The sequence below is a fragment of the Ornithorhynchus anatinus genome, chromosome 2 (genome assembly GCF_004115215.2).
Source record: "Ornithorhynchus anatinus isolate Pmale09 chromosome 2, mOrnAna1.pri.v4, whole genome shotgun sequence".
NCBI classification, from domain to species: Eukaryota; Metazoa; Chordata; class Mammalia; order Monotremata; family Ornithorhynchidae; genus Ornithorhynchus; species Ornithorhynchus anatinus.
The window spans coordinates 30,256,958-30,275,900 of record NC_041729.1 but is presented as its reverse complement, the minus strand read 5'-3'; the positions used below and the strand labels follow the sequence as shown (position 1 = coordinate 30,275,900).

At 43.6% G+C, this 18,943-nt stretch overlaps 1 non-coding gene across 1 annotated transcript; it reads left to right on the top strand.

The window, feature by feature from the left end:
* Positions 1-18,400: 18,400 nt before the first annotated feature.
* Positions 18,401-18,538, top strand: LOC114809689. Its single transcript, XR_003757466.1, has one exon. It is a non-coding gene; the product is annotated as a small nucleolar RNA SNORA7 (small nucleolar RNA).
* Positions 18,539-18,943: the final 405 nt, after the last annotated feature.

The following is an 18,943-nucleotide window of genomic DNA, read 5'->3' as shown; positions in this document are numbered from 1 at the left end:
CATGACAGATTGCTTTCCCACCCCCTAAAATAATAAAACATCTCTTTCCTTCTGAACCTTCAGGAGTAATGAAAATTTTATTGCAATCAATTCTGTCTCCTCCAGGTCTTTTGTTTTGATTCCGCTCATTATCAGCTTTGAGCCCACCCCAGTCCCCCACACATCCTGAAATGGAAGGTTTACAAATGCTGATTCAATATTATGGCCGCATTACTCTGATGGATCATGGGATTGCCAGGTCTTGGATCTAACTTAGACCAGTGAACTCATCTTAACCCTCTGCCTCCAGGCAGGAGGGCATTTAAAAGAATCCAAGCAAAGGATTTTATGGCTGATTTTTAAAGACCTGTGGGAAAGGAGTTTGCAGAAACTGCCTTGGGAAAATTACCGTGTATTTTTGGAGCTCAAAGTGAGACAGTCTGGTTGGACTCTTAGGGAGCACAGTTTCCATCAGCATGGGGCCAGTGGTACAAGATTGTGGGGTAATGAGTAAATCAGGATACACGCAAGACTCTGCCTTCAATTCAGCCCTCCTCTCCAATTGACCTCTTCCCAAACACACACGTGACTTCCCCTTGCAGCCACCACTGTAACAGCCTTTTTCTCCACTGGCTAAAATGATGATCTTTTTCTATAATGGGGTCACCTGGCCGCTTTATCTTTTGGTGGCCCACCCTCATATTTAATGAGAAGTGGAAAGAGCACGGGCTTGGGAGTCAGAGGTCATGAGTTCGACTCTCGGCTCTGCCACTTGTCAGCTGTGTGACTGTAGGCAAGTCACTTCAGTTCTCTGTGCCTCAGTTACCTCATCTGTAAAATGGGGATTACCTGTGAGCCTCACGTGGGACAACCTGATTACCCTGTATCTACCCCAGCGCTTAGAACAGTGCTCGGCACATAGTAAGAGCTTCATAAATACCAACATTAATAATAGTAGCAGTTAGCTGGAAGCATGTATTTGAATGAATGTGATTGAGGAACAGTTAATCATGAAGGGAGCCAGAGTGGGAATGTCGGTTAGACTGGTTTACGGAGGGGTCAGGCCAGTGGGTGGGGATGTGTCTGTTGTTGTACTCTCCCAAGTATTCAGTACAGCGCTCTACACACAGTAAGTGTTCAATCAAGACGATGGATTGAATGAATTTTTAGAGCCGTGCGTTATGACCTTTGGCCAGAGCTCAGTCTGCATTTTCATGCCTGCACCAACCTCTCCCAGAGGATTTTCTTGACTGCATTGTTTAGATGGCCAACGATAGTTCAGATGAGAAGCTTTAGTGTGATCCAAGCAGGGTCAGTGACTTTCCTGTTCAAATTGCCTTCTTCCTCCCAGACCTGATAAATACCTCTCCCCAATTTTACTTCTACCCACCACCCCTTTTTTAATGGTACTTGTTAAATGCTTACCGTATGCCAGGCCCTGTTCTAAGTGCTGGGGTAGATATAAGACAATCAGGTTGGACACAATCCCTGTCCCATGTGAGGCCCCCAGCTTAAATAGGAGGGAATAGGGTTTAATCCCCATTTTACAGATGAGGTAACTGAGGTATGGAGAAGTTTAAGCGACTTGCCTAAGGTCACCCAGCAGACCATCAGCAGAGGTGTAATTAGAACATATGTCCTCTGACTCCCGGACTTGTGCTCTTTCCACTAGACCATGCTATCTCTTCCACACCGATTTTTTTCCTTCTTGGTTACTGCCATAGCTCCCACATAAGGGAGAGATAAAACCCCTGAACTCCTCATAATCTTTGCCCTCTATCTACTTCATAAACGTCTCATTCATTTCCACAGATTGTAAGGTCCTTGAGAGCAGGGATGAAGTCTACTAAACTCTTTTGTGCTCTCCTGAGCACTTTGTACAGAGCTCTGCACACAGTAAGTGCTCAATAAATACTGTTGATTGGTTGATTAAAGTCCATACCAACCTCTCTATTTAAAGAAAAATCGCACAGCAATGCCCATTGACGCTATAACTCTAAGATAAATTATTAATCGCACATTCCCACCTCTGCCCCTTGCTTTCTGTTCGACCTTGAGCAAGTCACTTACGTTTTTATTCCCAAAGTGCTCTTACGTTAATTTTTGCCCTCAAGCTGAGCCTGGAAAGTAAACAGGTATTAATTACCTCCAGGTATTAAATTTCTCACGCTTCAGTTCTAGGTCCCTTCTATTCTCCATTTACACGATTCCCTTGGAAAACTCATGTGATCCCATGACTTCATCTACTCTCCCTAAGTGGAAGATTCCCAAATTTACACCTCCACTCTGATCTCTCTCCTTCTCTGCAATCTCCTATTTCTTTCCGCCTTCAAGACATCTCTACTTGGATGTCCTGCTGATACCTCAAACTTTGACAGATTCAAAACCAAACTCCTTGACTTTTCTCTCATTCAACTCACTTATTAACCTGCCACCAAATCCTGTCGATTCTACCTTCATAAAATCACTAAAATCTGCCCTTTCCTCTTCAACCAAACTGTTACTATGCCAGTTCAAGTATGTGTCCTATTCCTTCTTGACTATGCAACAGACTCCTAGCTTACCTTCTTGTATCCTGTCTCCCCACTCCAGCCATACCTTGCTCTACTGTCTGGATCATTTTTCTAAAACAAGAAAAAAATTTCAGTCCATGCTTTCCCACTCTTCAAGAACTTCCAGGATTGCCATCCACCACTGCATCCAACAGAAACTCCTTACCACTGACTTTAAAGCACTCATTCAGCTCTCGCCTCTTACCTTGCCCCACTGATTTCCTACTACAAGTCAGCATGCTAACTTCACTCCTCTAATGACAGTGTATTGATTGTACCTCAATCTCGTTTATTTCTGCCTACTCCTTGGCAATGCCCTGCCTTTGGTCTGGAACTTTCCCTACATAGCTGATTGATGGTGAGGAGAGTGATGGTCAAAGCCTTATTGAAATCATAATTCCTTCAAGAGTCCTTCACTGCCTAAGCCCTCATTTCCCCTACTCCCTCTCCCTTCTGCATCTTCCTTGCACATTTTTTGTACTGTTTGAGCACTTGGTAAACACCCCACCCTCACTTCCACGGTACCTATGTACCTACCATAATTTAATATATGCTTCCCCTCTAGACAGAATGTTCCTTATACCACATTGATAATAATAAGGATAATGGTACTTGTTAAGTGCTTACTGTGGGTCAACCACTATTCTAAGCCCTGGGGAAGATAGAGGATGATCAGTCAGACACAGTCCCAGTCCCACAGAAGCCTCTCTAAGTAGGAGAGAGAACAGGCACTGAATTCCCATTTTGCAGATGAGATAAATAAGGCTCATGGAACTTATGTGACCTGCCCGAGGTCACACGGAAGACAAGTGGTGGAGCTGGGATTAGAACCCAGATTCTCTGACACCCAGGCCCATGTTCTTTCCCATAGATCATGTGCTCCTGTGCTGTGGTTGAACAAACAGGCATAGAGATAGCGTGAAAGAGAAATCTGAATGGAATTTAGTCTTACGTTATTTCTTAAGCCATGGCTTTCTATAGGGAGTATGGAGGTAGACCGGTCCCTTGTTGACCTGATTTGTACAGCCTTTGCTGTAATAATGTACTCTCCCAAGTGTTTAGTATAGTGCTCTACACACAGTAAGAGCTTAGCCTACTACAGTCCACCCCACACATTTCACTCTTCTATTGCCAACCTTCTCACTATTCCTCGGTCTCATCTATCTCAACACTGACCTCTCGCCTCTGGTCTGGAATGCCCTCTCTCCTCATATCCAACAGACAATATCTCTCCCCCTCTTCAAAGCCTTATTGAAGGCTCATCTCCAACAGGCCTTCTCTGACGAAGCCCTCCTTTCCTCTTCTTCCACTCCCTTCTGTGTAGCCTTGACTTGCTCCCTTTATTCATCCCTCATCGCCCTCCCCCCAAAGCAATTATGTACACATCTGTAATTTTATTTATTTATATGAATATCTGTCTCTCCCTTTAGACTATAGACTAGTTGTGGGCAGGGAATGTCTGTTCTATTGTTGTACTCTCCCAAGTGCTTAGTACAGTGCTCCGCACACAGTAAGCACTCAAAAAATACAGTTGACTAATTCACCTGCCTTTGGCCTGAATTGGGAGGCTGAAGAAATTCCAGCAACATGGGGCCTTCTCAACCTTTAGATTTTTGGAAAGCTGTGGCTGCTTCAGCTGTGACCGCTGTGACTGTTGGACTCTGTCATGAGGAGTTTGAACCTCTCCTCCAGCCACAGCATTCTATACTGAACTCTTGTATTCTATATTGTCCTCTTGTCCTCTGTGTTAACTTTGTGTTTTTACTAGTTTATCTTTCCTTTTGAGTCTGTTGCCAACCCCTTCTCCCTCCTAATTCTTAGATTGTAATTCCCTTGGAAGCCCAGGGACTGTATCTAATTCTCATCCTTTTCTTATTTTCTTAGTTCTTGGTTCAGTGCTTACCACAAAGTAGGTGCTAAATGAATATTACTGTTGTCAACCAGTGACTGAAAGGAGAAAGGAGTTGTTTTCTTTAAGCAAAAGCTTTATGAAGAGCGAGAGACAAAAGAGAAAACAATACCTGATTTTGCAGACATTAACCATGGCAACACAACAAGGTACAGTCTTTGTGTATGCCCAGTGTGGCTAGGATTGAGAGTCCTTTTCTGCCTCCCAGGCACTCGCAGATTAATTTCACCATCTGTGGTGTCTTTTTCAAATATGAAGGATAACTATTATGTGCACATTTATATCTCGTAGATACAACACGTAACTATAGATCACACATAATCACATAACTAGAGAAACAGCATGGCCTAGTGGAAAGTGCACAGGCCTGGAAGTCACTCGTCTGCTGTGTGATCTTGGGCAAGTCACTTAACTTCTCTGTGCCACAGTTTCCTCATCTGCAAAATGGGGATTCAATACCTGTTCGCCCTCCTACTCACTGTGAGCCTCATATGGGACCTAATGATCTTAGATCTACCCCATAAATTAATACAGCACTTGGTACATAGTAAACACTTAAACACCACAGTTGGAATTATATAGCATAAATGCTACATGTTATATTTCCCTATCAATTTGTGTCTAAAACCTAGCATCAGTCATTCTGCTGTCTTCACTTCTTGCCCTTACGCACTAAACTGCTCCACCTGCATTTGCACTAACAGCTCTGATCTCCAGGTAGCAGGCATCTCTATCTAGTTGGTTCCTTGTAACTCATCAATCAGTCACGATTATTGAGCACGTACTGTGTGCTGAACATTGCACTAAGCACTTGGGAGAGTAAAACAATACAATGGCCACGTGTGTCTGTTATGTTGTACTGTCCCAGTCACTTAGTACAGTGCTCTGTACTCGGTAAGTGCTCAATAAAGATGATTGCTCACATTCAGCTTAGAGTTTAGAGTGGGAGACACACATTGAGACACACGTTAATATAAATAAATTATGGATATGTAATAATGGTATTTGTTAAGCGCTTACTATTTGCCAAGCACCGTTCTAAGCACTTATATGCACTTATAAGCACTTATATGGGGAAGCAGCATGGCTCGGTGGAAAGAGCCTGGGCTTGGGAGTCAGAGGTCATGGGTTCGACTCCCGGCTCTGCCACTTGTCAGCTGTGTGACTGTGGGCAAGACATTTAACTTCTGTGTGCCTGTTACCTCATCTGTAAATTGGGGATTCACTGTGAGCCTCATGTGGGACAACCTGATTACCCTGTATCTACCCCAGCGCTTAGAACAGCGGTCTGCACATAGTAAGCGCTTAATAAGTACCAACATTATTATTAAGTGCTGTTAGGGCAGAATTGTGGGGGTTGAATAAAGGGAACAATCCAAGGTGCTGGAAAAGGGACTGCAAGAAAAAGGAAATGAGGGCTTAGTCAGGGAAGGCCTGTTGGAGGAGATGTGCTTTCAATAAAGCCTTGAAGGTGTGGAGAGTAATTGTCTATTGGATATGAAGAGGGAGGGCATCCTGGACCAGAGGCAGGATGTGGGCGATTTACTTAATCAGCGAGTCTATATTGTGTTGCAGTCAGTTTTGATGGTATTGATGCCTGACTATTTGTTTTGTTTGCTCTGTCTCCCGCTTTTAGACTGTGAGCCCATTGTTGGGCAGGGATTGTCTCTATCTGTTGCCAAATTGTACATTCCAAGTACTTAGTACAGTGCTGTGCACACAGTAAGCGCTCAATAAATACGATTGAATTAATGAATGGTATTTATTGAGTTTCTACTATGTGCAGAGCACCGCTCTAAGTACGTGGGAGAGTACAGTACAACAGAATTAGCAGACGCTTTCCATATCCATCGTGAATTTACAGTCTAGAGGGGGACACAGACATCAATATGAATAAATAATTTATAATTTATAAATATGTACGCAAGTGCCTATGTACATAAGTACTTTGTGACTAAATCCCTGAGAGTAAAAAATTATCTTTGTGAAGCATCCCAGTTGATGTAGACGAGATTATTTGGCAGAGGATGAATTAGAAATTCACCAAAGTGGTTAAAATAAAAGTAACACACTGAGATTAGAATGACATTAATTTGCCAAAAAATATGGTAAGAGTAATTAACTACATGAATTTCTTGTTTATGGGAAAAAAAGTCACCCTTGCTATAGATGTAACCATTTGGTAGTAATTTGTAATATGAAAAGGAATACAGGAATCAAAAAGGAGCAGAATGAATAATCAATTGTATTTATTGAGCGCTTGCTTTGTGTAGAGCACTTGGAAGAGTTAGGGTACAAGGAAGAGTACAACATAATATATAATGTAATCTAATAGCATACATAATTAAAAATAGCAGCACCCTTTAGCAATCTTCAGTGGAAAAGAAAGCAGTCGGCTGATTTTTAAACACATAGACACTAATGGGAAATATAAAATCAAATGGACTCATTCCAGATGGGAATATAAAACTTACCCTAAATGGAAAGGAAGTACAGTCCAACTGTCCAAGTGACTATTAAACCACCACAGACTTGCAATAGGTTAAAAAAAAGCCAAATCTAAATGGATGTTCAAAAACGGTATTCAAATCATGCATTGAAATAATATTCCAACCAAGGGTTCTTGTAATATACCGGTGCAATTTGAAAATGGGAAGGAAATATTGTGCAATATATTGTTAAGGGGAATAGTTTAGTAATTTGGAGTTTGCAGACTTGTTTAGTGTTTGGGTTAATTAAAAGAGCTTGTTTCTTGCCAGAGGAAGGTAGTATAAATGTTGAAGATAGATATCAAGAGATATTTAAAGGCATTTGAAAGTTACAAACAAGCTATAAAATTAGGCTGAAGAAAAATTACGTTCTGGCAATAAATGCTCAAAGAACTGAACCATTAACTTTAAAGGAAAAATTAAATGAGGAATTTAACAAATTGGAAATGTAAGGGTACATTCATTAGTGAAATGAGAGAAATAGGACTAATCATGTAGCTTGTATTTAGTTTCCAAAAAGCTTGTGTATATATACTAAAAGAACAATTTCCCATTCTGGAATGAGGTGCACTTTTGGGACAAATGTTAGGGCCCAAATGTTTTCCCTTTCTAGAAGCATTTTGGGGATTTTGGCAGAATTGGAGGCTTTGCGGGGGAGGTAGGATCTGAGAGGAATAAACAAATAGTCTTGGACAGCATAAGGGTTGTTTTTTTCCCTATGGTATTTGTTATGCACTTACTATATGCCAGGCATTTTACTGAGAGATGGGGCAAATGCAAGCTAATCAGGTTGGACATAGTCCATGTCCCAAATGGGGCTCACAGTCCTAATCCCCATTTTACAGATCAGGAAACTGAGGCCCGGAGAAGCGAAGTGACCTGTCCAAGGTCACACAACAGACAACTGGCAGAGCCAGGATTAGGACCCAGATCCCTCTGACTCCCAGGCCAGTGCTCCATCCACTAGACCATTCTGCTTCCCCTGTGGAAAAAAATAGTATGGCCTATTGGATAGAGTGCGAACCTGGAAGTCAGAAAGACCTAGTTTCTAATCCAGTCTTCACCACGTGTCTCTTGTGTGACCTTAGGCAAAGGCTTCCCCTTGTGGAAAAAAGCAGCATGGTCTAGTGGATAGAACATAGGCCTGGAAGTCAGAAGGACACGGGTTCTAATCCCAACTCTGCCATTTATCTGCTGTGTGACCTTAGGCAATAAATTTAACTTCTCTTCCTCAGTTACCTCATCTGTAAAATGGGGATTTAGACTGTGAGCCCCATGTGCAACATGGACTATGTCCAACCTGATTAACTTGGATTTACCCCAGCATGTAGTACAGTGTCTGGCATGAAGTGCTTAACAAATGCCATTTAAAAAAATCAAACCCAAACAAACAAACCCCTGAATTCCAGGGAGATGAATGAAGTTATCCTAAACAATTCTAAGAGACAGGGAGAAGAGATGAGGGAAGGTTAAGATAATTTACAGTGGTCATCTAGCTTGGGAAGACTGCCTGAAAAACTCTTCGCTACAGTATAAAGTATTAAAATGATTTGTTAATGTTAGAAGAGCAAATATTAATAATAAAGGAGAAAATGATAGGATTTTTAAGAGGTCTAGGAAATACTTGTGGAGTCAGCAGGAACCAGAAAAGCACAGAAAAATGTATTTTGTTACAATTTAACCCTAGACTCTTTTTAAGAAACATTCAGGGATTTATTTGAGCAGCAGTGAAGACAACTCATGCGGGAAGCTGTTAGTACTTCTGGTGTTAGATTAATCAATCACTTGGGTGTTTACTATGTGCAGAGCACAGTGGGCGTGGGTCTGTGTAGATCTTAAGGTGATAATAACTGTGATATTTAAGTGCTTTCCTATGTGACAATTGCTGTTCTAAATGCCGGGGTTGCAAGGTTGGATACTGTCTCTGTCCCACTTGAGACTCACAGTCTTAATCCCCATTTTGCAGATGAGGTAGCTGAGGCACAGAGAATTCATTCATTCAATAGTATTTATTGAGCGCTTACTATGTGCAGAGCACTGTACTAAGCGTTTGGAATGAACAAGTGGGCAACAGATAGAGACGGTCCCGGCCGTTTGACGGGCTTACGGTCTAATCGGGGGAGACAGGCGGACAAGAACAATGGCAGTAAACGGAGTCAAGGGGAAGAACATCTCGTGAAAACAATGGCAACTAAATAGAATCAAGGCGATGTACATTTCATTAACAAAATAAATAGGGTAATAGAAGTGAAGCGACTCGTCCAAGGTCATACAGCGGACATGTGGCAGAGCTGGGATTAGAACCCACTTCCTCTGCTCTTTCCACGAAACCACACTGCCTTTGGTGTTGTATTGGTTTGGACGTCTTGGATTATTTCCACCTTGGCATGTCACTCCAGGTTGCAGAAGTTCCTTGAGTGGCTTGTTAAGCAACAGGCTTCTGAAGAGCTCCCTTGGGTCAAAGTCACTGAGCAACTCTGCCAGGCTTTGGCAAAGCATTACTTGCTTCACAAAAAGGAGTTTTTTTAGTTTCCATGTCATCGGCTCACCGGGGCCACCGCAGCCTTAATGGCTGCCGCACAAACAGTTTGATGGAGAGTTTCTCATTTGACATTCATGTGGGTAATTGCATATGGAATGGCTCACTGAAGGTTTACTAAGGTGCTCTGCATACTGTAAGCACTCAATCAACACCATTTGGATTAATGGATTGATTAAAAAGGCTGCGGGGATTGCTGTTTGGTGATCCCCGAAGGTGACTTGATTCTCTTTGAGGCAGTAATTGGTCGTATTTGTGGTAGTGCCGTGTGAGTGTTCCTTGTTGAGCCGCTTTGGATTTTGTCCAGTTTTCACTGGACGTGTTCATATTATTTGTTCGGCTACTTGGGGGGTGGGGGGAGGCTGGATGTCCCATAAATTGGTAGGTTGTGGTACGAAGCCTGAGGCTAGTATCCCTTTCAGAGACCTACAGCGGTGCTAGACAGTCTTTCTGTTTAATCTCGCTAGTATTCCCTGAAACCTTGTTTGAGACAGGAGAGTTCGATGTGGTTCTCTCATCACATTCCCAGGTTTCCTTTGGTCTAGCACTCCTCTGATAAGAGACTCTCCTGATCAGAACTACATAACGTGCATGGAGAGTTGCGGGATTGGAATCTGTTCAGGCAGAACTGAAGTCAGAAAGCATAATTGGCTTGACAAATGTTTCTCTACTCTGCCTTTTCGGCTCTGAGCTATAACATATCGGTGTCTCTATTTCAAGATTATTTTTTTCAATTGCCATGTAACGGTTGTAGAGCTCTATCTTAGTTCTAATCCCGGCTTTGCCACCTGTCTGCTGTGTGACCTTGGGCAAGTCACTTCTCTCGCCTCAGTTTCCTCATCTGTAAAATGGGGATTAAATATTGCAGCGTGGCTTAGTGGAAAGAGCACGGGCTTGAGAGTCGGAGGACGTGGGTTCTAAACTTGGCTTCGCCGCTTGTCTGCTGTGTGACCTTGGGCGTGTCACTTTACTTCTCTATGCCTCAATTACCTCAGCTGTAAAATGGGGATTAAAAGGGTGAGCCCCACGTGGGACAACCCGATTACCCTGTATCCTCCCCAGTGCTTAGAAGAGTGCTTGGCACAAAGTAAGTGCTTAACATATTATTATTAGATTGCAAGTCCATGCAGGCAGGGACTGTGAGTGATCTGATTATCTTGTATCTACTCCAGAGTGGTCTGGTGGAAAGAGCACATGCTTGGGAGTCAGAAGGACCTGGGTTCTAATCACGGATCTGCCACTTGTCTGTGTGACCTTGGGTAAGTCACTTCTCTGCCTCATGGTGTATCTACCCTAGAGCTTAGAACAGTGTCTAGCAGATAGTAAGCGCAGTGGGTTCGAGGGAGGCCAGGCCAAAGCTTTTGGTTAAGCATATCTAGCCCGGTGGAGGAAATAGCCCTGGAGATGGGGTTTGCACAGAAATTCATCCTTCTAAATACAGAAACAAGGAGGGAGGGTTGGGGAGGGAAACCTATTTCAGAAAGGCACAAACCCGTAAAAGGATCTAAGATAACTGCTCAGATCAGCCCAGCATCTGTGAATATTAAAGCCTAAGAAAAACAATACAAAATAGAATGATCTCAAAAATTTTCATTTCCTGCTCTGAGTTATCCTTAGATTTTCCCCCTTTTTTTGTGGTTTTCTCCGCTTTTTCATTCCTTACCTTCTCATTTATTTTTGGTGTGACGTTCCCTCTGGGTTGACCCTCAGCAGTTCTGTCTCTCTCTGACTGCCCTCAGTATCCTGGCCCTACTTGATCTCTCCCAAATGTATCGCAGAGTTATCACCTTCCAACATTGTTTCTGAAATCACCTGGAGTGGCTGGAATACAGATTGAGAGGTACAATGGAGAGAGAATTTTCATTTGGATTTCCACAACTCTCCCTGAGGTGGGGAGGGGTTTCTATAGATGCAAAGGCCAGGCCGACGCTATGATACGGCTGTCGTTAGGTCAATCGAAATGTACACTGATCAACAATAAATAAAAAAAAGACTGCCCAGGATGAATCTAGATATCCACTTTCTATAGTAGAGAAACAGCTGTCCTGGCTCCAGTTTGATTGTTGATCAATATAGGTACAGAGGGAAAATACTGGCGGCGGAAAGTTGTGCATGCAGGCTGGGTGAGACGGAATGTGTTTGGAGGGGAACGGAGGCAAGAGGAGCCAGGACTAGAGTGTTAAGGGATTTTCTTGTTTGAGAATTTCCTTAATTAGTAGAGAAGCAGCGTGGCCTAATGGAAAGAACATGGATCTGAGAGTCAGGGGACCTGGGTTCTAGTCCCTGTCCCTCAAGGGGCTCACAGTCTTAATCCCCGTTTTACAGATGAAGTAACTGAGGCACAGAGAACTGAAGTAACTTGCCCAAGGTCATACAGCAGACAAGTAGTGGAGCTGGGATTAGAACGCAGGTCCTCACTCCCAGACCTGTGCTCTATCCACTAGGTCACGCTGCTGTGTGAAGTTGGGCAAGTCACTTAACTTTTCTAAGCCTCAGTTGCCTCATCTGTAAAATGGGGATTAAATACTTGTTCTCCCTACCCCTTAGACAAGCTCCACTTGGGACTGGGGCTATGTCCGACCTGACTATCTCGTATATACCCCAGGGTGCAGCTCACTATTGGGCACGTAGTAAGTGCTTAACAAATGCCACAATTATTATTTATGGTTGTTAATTTCTCTTCTTCCCAGAGAAGAGATCATTTTTCTCCTTCCTGGGTCATATATTGCCATATAAGTACTTTTTACACATATGGATGTGCATAAGATACTATTTAAGTACTCATCTATCCAATTCCTCATCTTCCTTGACTTTTTAAACTATTTTGTACCTGCCTCACCCACTGGACTCTAAGATCCTTGAGAGGAAGGATTGCTTCTATTGTACTGTCCCAAGTGCTTAGAACAGTGTTCTGCATGATAATAATAATAATGTTGGTGTTTGTTAAGCGCTTACTATGTGCAGAGCACTGTTCTAAGCCCTGGGGTAGATAGGGGGTAATCAGGTTTTCCCACGTGAGGCTCACAGTTAACCCCCATTTTACAGATGAGGTAACTGAGGCCCAGAGAAGTGAAGCGACTTGCCCGCAGTCACACAGCTGACGAGTGGCAGAGCCGGGAGTCGAACCCACGACCCCTGACTCCGAAGCCCAGGCTCTTTCCACTGAGCCACGCTGCTTCCCCTAACAAAACATACAGTAGATACTTAGTAAATACCATTGATTGATTGTTTAACGGTGACAAACATTATCAAGAGGCCTAGCTAGCTCCCCCCCATTTCCCTTGTAACATCAGAGTAGGTGGAGAGGGATTAATGTAGGGATACTCTTGATATGATCTGGATCTTTCTAAGACTTTGAGTCCCAGAAGCCCCTAAGGAGCAGACAACTATTGCCAACGCCAACAGATACAGTAGCAGAGGAAAGAGGGCCCTCTCCGGCATTACCCATACTCCCCCTGCTTTGTGTAAAGCTCTGAGCTTCTGCCCTGGTGGCTCTTTCCAGCCTGATTCATTCATTCGTATTTATTGAGTGCTTACTGTGTGCAGAGCACTGTACTAAGCACTTGGAGGAAAGAGCACGGGCTTGGGAGTCAGAGGTCGTGGGTTCCAATTCCAACTCCGCCACTTGTTAGCTGTGTGACTTTGGGCAAGTCACTTAACTTCCCTGTGCCTCAGCTACCTCCGTGGCTCAGTGGAAAGAGCATGGGCTTTGGAGTCAGGGGTCATGAGTTCGAATCCCAGCTCTGCCACTTGTCAGCTGGGTGACTGTGGGCAAGTCACTTCACTTCTCTGGGCCTCAGTTACCTCATCTGTAAAATGGGGATGAAGACTGTGAGCCCCACGTGGGACAACCTGATTCCCCTGTGTCTACCCCAGCGCTTAGAACGGTGCTCTGCACATAGTAAGCACTTAACAAATACCAACATTATTATTACCTCATCTGTAAAATAGGGATTAAGACTGTGAGCCCCACATGGGGAACCTGATTACCTTGTATCTACCCCAGCACTTAAAACAGTGCTTGGCACATAGTAAGTGCTTAACAAATACCAGCATTATTATTATTATAAAGCACACTTCAGCAACAAATAGAGACAATCCCTACCCAACAATAGGCTCTCAGTCTCGAAGGGGGGAGACAGACAACAAAACAAAGCAAGTAAACAGGCATCAGTAGCATCAAAGTAGATAAATAGAATTATAGATATATGCATTTCATTAATGAAATAAATAGAATAATAAATATGTACATAAGAGATGTGGGCCGGGGAGGCGGGTAGAGCAGAGCCAGAGAGTCAAGGCAATGGAGAGGGGAGGAGGAGCAGAGAAAATGGGGGCTTAGTCTGGGAAGGCCTCCTGGAGGAGGTCAGCTGGCAAGGCATATGGGACTCTATTTGGAAAATGTGGGAATGGTCAGGATCCGTGTCAGAGGATGTATGCTTAGAGAAGCAGCGTGGCTCAGTGGAAAGAGCGTGGGCTTGGGAGTCAGAGGTCATGGGTTCGAATCTCGGCTCTGCCACTTGTCAGCTGTGTGACTGTGGGCAAGTCACTTAACTTCTCTGTGCCTCAGTTCCCTCATCTGTAAAATGGGGATGAAGACTGTGAGCCTCACGTGGGACAACCTGATTACCCTGTATCTACCCCAGCGCTTAGAACAGTGCTCTGCACATAGTAAGTGCTTAACAAAACCAACATTATTATTATGCTGATGGGAAATTGATGTAAGGTGTTCTGAACTTTCAGAATGAGTTGTAAAAATGACCAAGACAACCCATGTTAAATGAGCATCAACTGGTTCTGCAGCGCCCATTACCATGGTAACCTGGCAGTTGGCAAAATAGATTAAAATACATTTCACACCTGATGGAGAAGGAAAAAAAAGAAACTTTGCTTCCTTATCCTAACAGAATGAAGACTGGCACTAGAAGCAACTTACTGGAGGCAGCTCAGAGGGGATCTCCTGTGCTAGGATTCAGAAAGGCTTGAATGAGGAAACATGAAAACCCTTGAGAGAGAATCAGCCCAAGACAGGCAGGATCCTGGCCTTGGGAATCTTCTTGGTCCAGTCTTTAACAATCTCATTCTCTGCCTAAGGACAAAAACTGGTTGGAAACAATGGCCTAGAACTAAGAATTTAAGGCAAGAGGGCAGGCCTTGGGAGTTTTTACAGACACAAGAATCAGGGCAGACCTGAGTCAGCTGAGTCTGAAACAGATTCTCTGCTGTTACTCAAGCGAATGCTTACCTAACTCCAGCCTTCCATATATCACTGGACAATAAGGCCCATTTCAATCCATAAATCAGTGCCATTTATTGAGAACTTACTTGGTGCTAAGGGTTTGCGAGAGTACAAAAAAGTCAGAAGCCACCATCCCTGCACTCAAGTATCTCACGATCCCTTTTGAATGAACATATTACTATAAATCTATGGGGCCAGCCCCATATCCCCCACTGGACCCACTCAGAGGAGCTGTACTGCACTGACCATTGCTTTAACCTTTTTTATGGTTTGTCAAGCCCTTACAATATGCCAGTCCCTGTTCTAAGTGCTGAGGTAGGTACAAGCTAATCAGGTTGGGCAGAGTCCCTGTCCCACTTGGGGCTCAAGTCTTACCTGAAGCACAGAGAAGTGAAGTGACCTGCCCAAGGTCACACAGGAGACAAGTGACAGAACAGGGATTAGAACCCAGATCCTTCTGACTACCAGGCCTGTGCTTTATCCATTAAGCCATGCGGCTTAATGTTGAGGTAATCCGATCCTGTCATTTGATATTTTATGTAGCTCAAAAATGTAAAACTTCATGTGTCTTGGGCTGTAAACCCAGTCTTACAGGCATGTTGAAGGGCTGTCATTGCAGTTTTTTTGCCCTTCAGATTGCTACCCAAATGTTTCCAAATTGCACAGCTCCCTAAAGCCATGCTCATCTTGCAGCTCTTCATGATAAAAGAAGAGGCCTATAAAATCTTGCTATGGTCCATACAGATCACACTAAAAAACATTCATGGACAGGGGTGAGATGGCAAAGCTGAAGAGATCCAGGGATAAGTTGACCACCAGCAAATTTGGGGGCTTTTCTCATTGGAATAAAAGTTATACAAAGAGTTGGGTTGGCACCTCCTTCATTACAAAGAGGGAACTGTGTAACTTCCTCAGAGGTTGGAGCTACACTGATGATTGGAAAGATGAGTTCAGTATCAGTCCGATTTAAAGGATTCCCCTTTCTCTCTAAGGTGGTGCCATCTAAACTCTTTCTGTATATATAGTTATCCTTTATCCTCAGCAAAGACCTCAACTGTGGTATTAGTTTGTCTGAGGCAGGCTATTTTATGGACACTCTCTCTGATTGCTATTTTATGGATACCTTTTCTAGCCCTTTTCCTGATTTGGAGTGAAGTACAGTCAGGCCCAAATAGTGTTGCCCAGAAATTCAGGGTGCCTCCAAGACACTGCCTCTTCTGGGATCATACAGCCAATATTCCATATTGCCTGCTTAGATAGGACTTTTGTGAGTTTAGATATGACTTGCCCTTGAATATTCTCCTTAGTGTAATGGGTTATTGAGAGAATTAGTTGAATCGTTCACTCTGGAAGAGTTGGGATAAATTCTGATCCATCTCACATGATGGCTGTAAAGTCCTCCTGGGGTTGAGGGATGGACCAGCTGACCTCTTGAGAACAGCTCTCTTTTGGGGGAAGAAAGAACACAGAACTGGTGATCAGGAGACCTGGGTTCTGATCCTGATTCTAGCAATGATCTGCTGTGTGACCTCAGACAAGTCGCTTATCTGCTCTGTTCCTCAGTTTCCTCACCTATAAAATGGGGATAAAATCTATAAAATGGGGATAAAATACCCTTTTTTCCCCCTCTCTCTTAGGACTGTAATAATAATAATAATAATGTTGGTATTTGTTAAGCGCTTACTATGTGCCGAGCACTGTTCTAAGCGCTGGGGTAGACATAGGGGAATCAGGTTGTCCCACGTGGGGCTCACAGTCTTGATCCCCATTTTACAGATGAGGGAACTGAGGCACAGAGAAGTTAAGTGACTTGCCCACAGTCACACAGCCGACAAGTGGCAGAGCTGGGATTCGAACTCATGAGCCCTGACTCCAAAGCCCATGCTCTTCCCACTGAGCCACGCTGCTCGAGTCCTGTGTGGGACCTGGACTGTCTCAGATCTGATAATCTTGTATATTTCTAGGTGCTCAACACATAGAAAGTGCTTAATTATTGTTGATGAGGACACCGCTGTCTCTTTGTTTCTGGGAACTCAGAAAAGCAATCCTAATCCAGGGCAATGGGGATGGGAGGGAAATTTCAGCTCTACCCATGAATGTGGAAAGACTGTACCTGGCTCTGAGAGCTGTCTCCTGGGGCACCTTTTTCAAGGAGAAAAGGTGAGTGAACAGTAAAGAGGTATAGGCCAACCATGGACTGCTAAAACCTAAATAAAACCGCAGTGAATAATGGCCCAATCGCTATTACCCTAGACTAACTTAAATAAAGTGCAATGAAGCAGCACAGAATGTGGCTTTTATTAACTGCAGAAAGACATCATTAAAATGTTAAGATAAAGAATATCTAATTCAGCTTTCCTAGCTTATTTATTTAGCCAACTATGGGGATCCAAGAAACCAAATTCTCCAGACTTATGACTGCATCAATTAGTACTGTTACAGTTCTTGAGCCACCAAGTTGCTATTTGCTTATTTCCTGCCATCTCCTTGGGGAACTGGGTCCCCAAGGGGAGAGAGAAGAAAAGGACCGTGGTGAAATGCTTTCTCTGCTTTGTGGAGTCAAGGGAGACAAATGGGGAAAGAACAATTTCTGGGCAATAAGGGATTATATCCACATTTTCCTTGAAGTCAACAGGATCATTTTGATATTATCTTACATTCAGGAAGAACTATAAGTCCCTTGAATTGTTCACTGCTTTCTTTTCTTCCTGCTTCTGCCACTGAGTTTTCGGGTGACCTTGAGTGAATTTTCATCTGTCTGTTCTTGGTTCCTTTCCTGTATAATGGTTGGGGGGGGGGGAGGGGGTGGACAACTAACTTACTACCTGGTTGTTGGAAGGGATTACTAACAACGATAACTCAGTGGGACTTTACAAGCCAGGAATGTGATAGAAATGTATAATCATGCTCCGGGGACACATTTAAACACTCAGTAGCATCCTGCTGATGTGTTTTCAAATACTACAGTGCACACAGGTTTATTACAGAATCCTGTAGGGTGTAACTGTCTCTTCTTTTCAGTAAAAGTGAAGAAGAATTAGGTGGGAGAAGAGTGTAATGTGGAGGTGAATTTGGATGATGGTGATTTCCGTTCTGCTCTGGAGTGTGTAGTGGGAATTCTGAAAGATGTACAGCCTTCCAGAAGGCCCTCACCCCAGTGCAGAAGTAAACTGCTAAGTGTTGTCAGGAATGAAATACCCCTGAGTAGCCCACCCAGGAGCAGAGGGCCTGAGCCCCAGCAGATGTGCTTTAGAAAAGTATTTTCCAACATAGCCCTCAGGAGAGAATTTCCTCCTTAGTGAGCCAGTGTTTGTTCCTGTTCATGACTATGTTCATAGTTCCCTGAGATGCCTGGGGGCTGCCACCTGCCTTCTAATTGTCTGCAAGTGGTGAGTCAGTGTGTATGTGTGTGTGTTTGTGGGTTGTTTTTGTGTGTGTACCGGGGGAGCACAGGGATAGGGAGAGATACTGAGGCTCTTTGGGATTCTTTCCCATGGTTAACTTAATTCTTCTCAGTTTGATCTGTGGAACCCTCACTTGAAAAGAAAAATCCAGGAGGAGAAAGTCACCCTTTAGGGAAAATCTCTGACAGAAAAAAAATTTAAAAATGTTAATGACATTTATTAAGCATCGACTATGTGCTAAGTATTGGGTAATCAATGGTACTTGTTAAGCACCTACTATGTGCCAAACTCCCTCTCAGGATCACACCTGGAGAGTTTCCAGTACTCTACCTGTCTCGGATATGGGAGGGAGAGTGGAGCAGAGGCCTACCCATTCCATTCCTAACTTGGGCAGTGGCTAGTGAGTGGAAGGCCATCTGCTCCAAGTCAAAACTCACCTGTGCTGGGCAGCAGCTGCATGGGAGAGAGTCAAGATGGAGACTCATTTACTGCGCAGAAGGAGACAATGGTAAACCACTTCCGTATTTTTACCAAGAAAACTCTATGGGCATACTACCCGAACGATTGCAGATGGAAGTGGGACATTCTGGGAGAGAGGTGTCTATGGTGCTGCTATGGGTGGGACACAACTCGACAGCATGAAAACAACAATATGCCAGACACTGTTCTAAGCACTGGGGTAGATACAAAATAATCAGATTTGATGCAATCCCTGTCCCACATGTGGTTCACACTCTAAATTGTGTTGGGATGCTTTCTCTTTTTTCTTTTAATGGTATTTCTAAAGTGCTTACTCAGTTCCAGGAACTGTACTAAGTGCTGCGGTAGATGT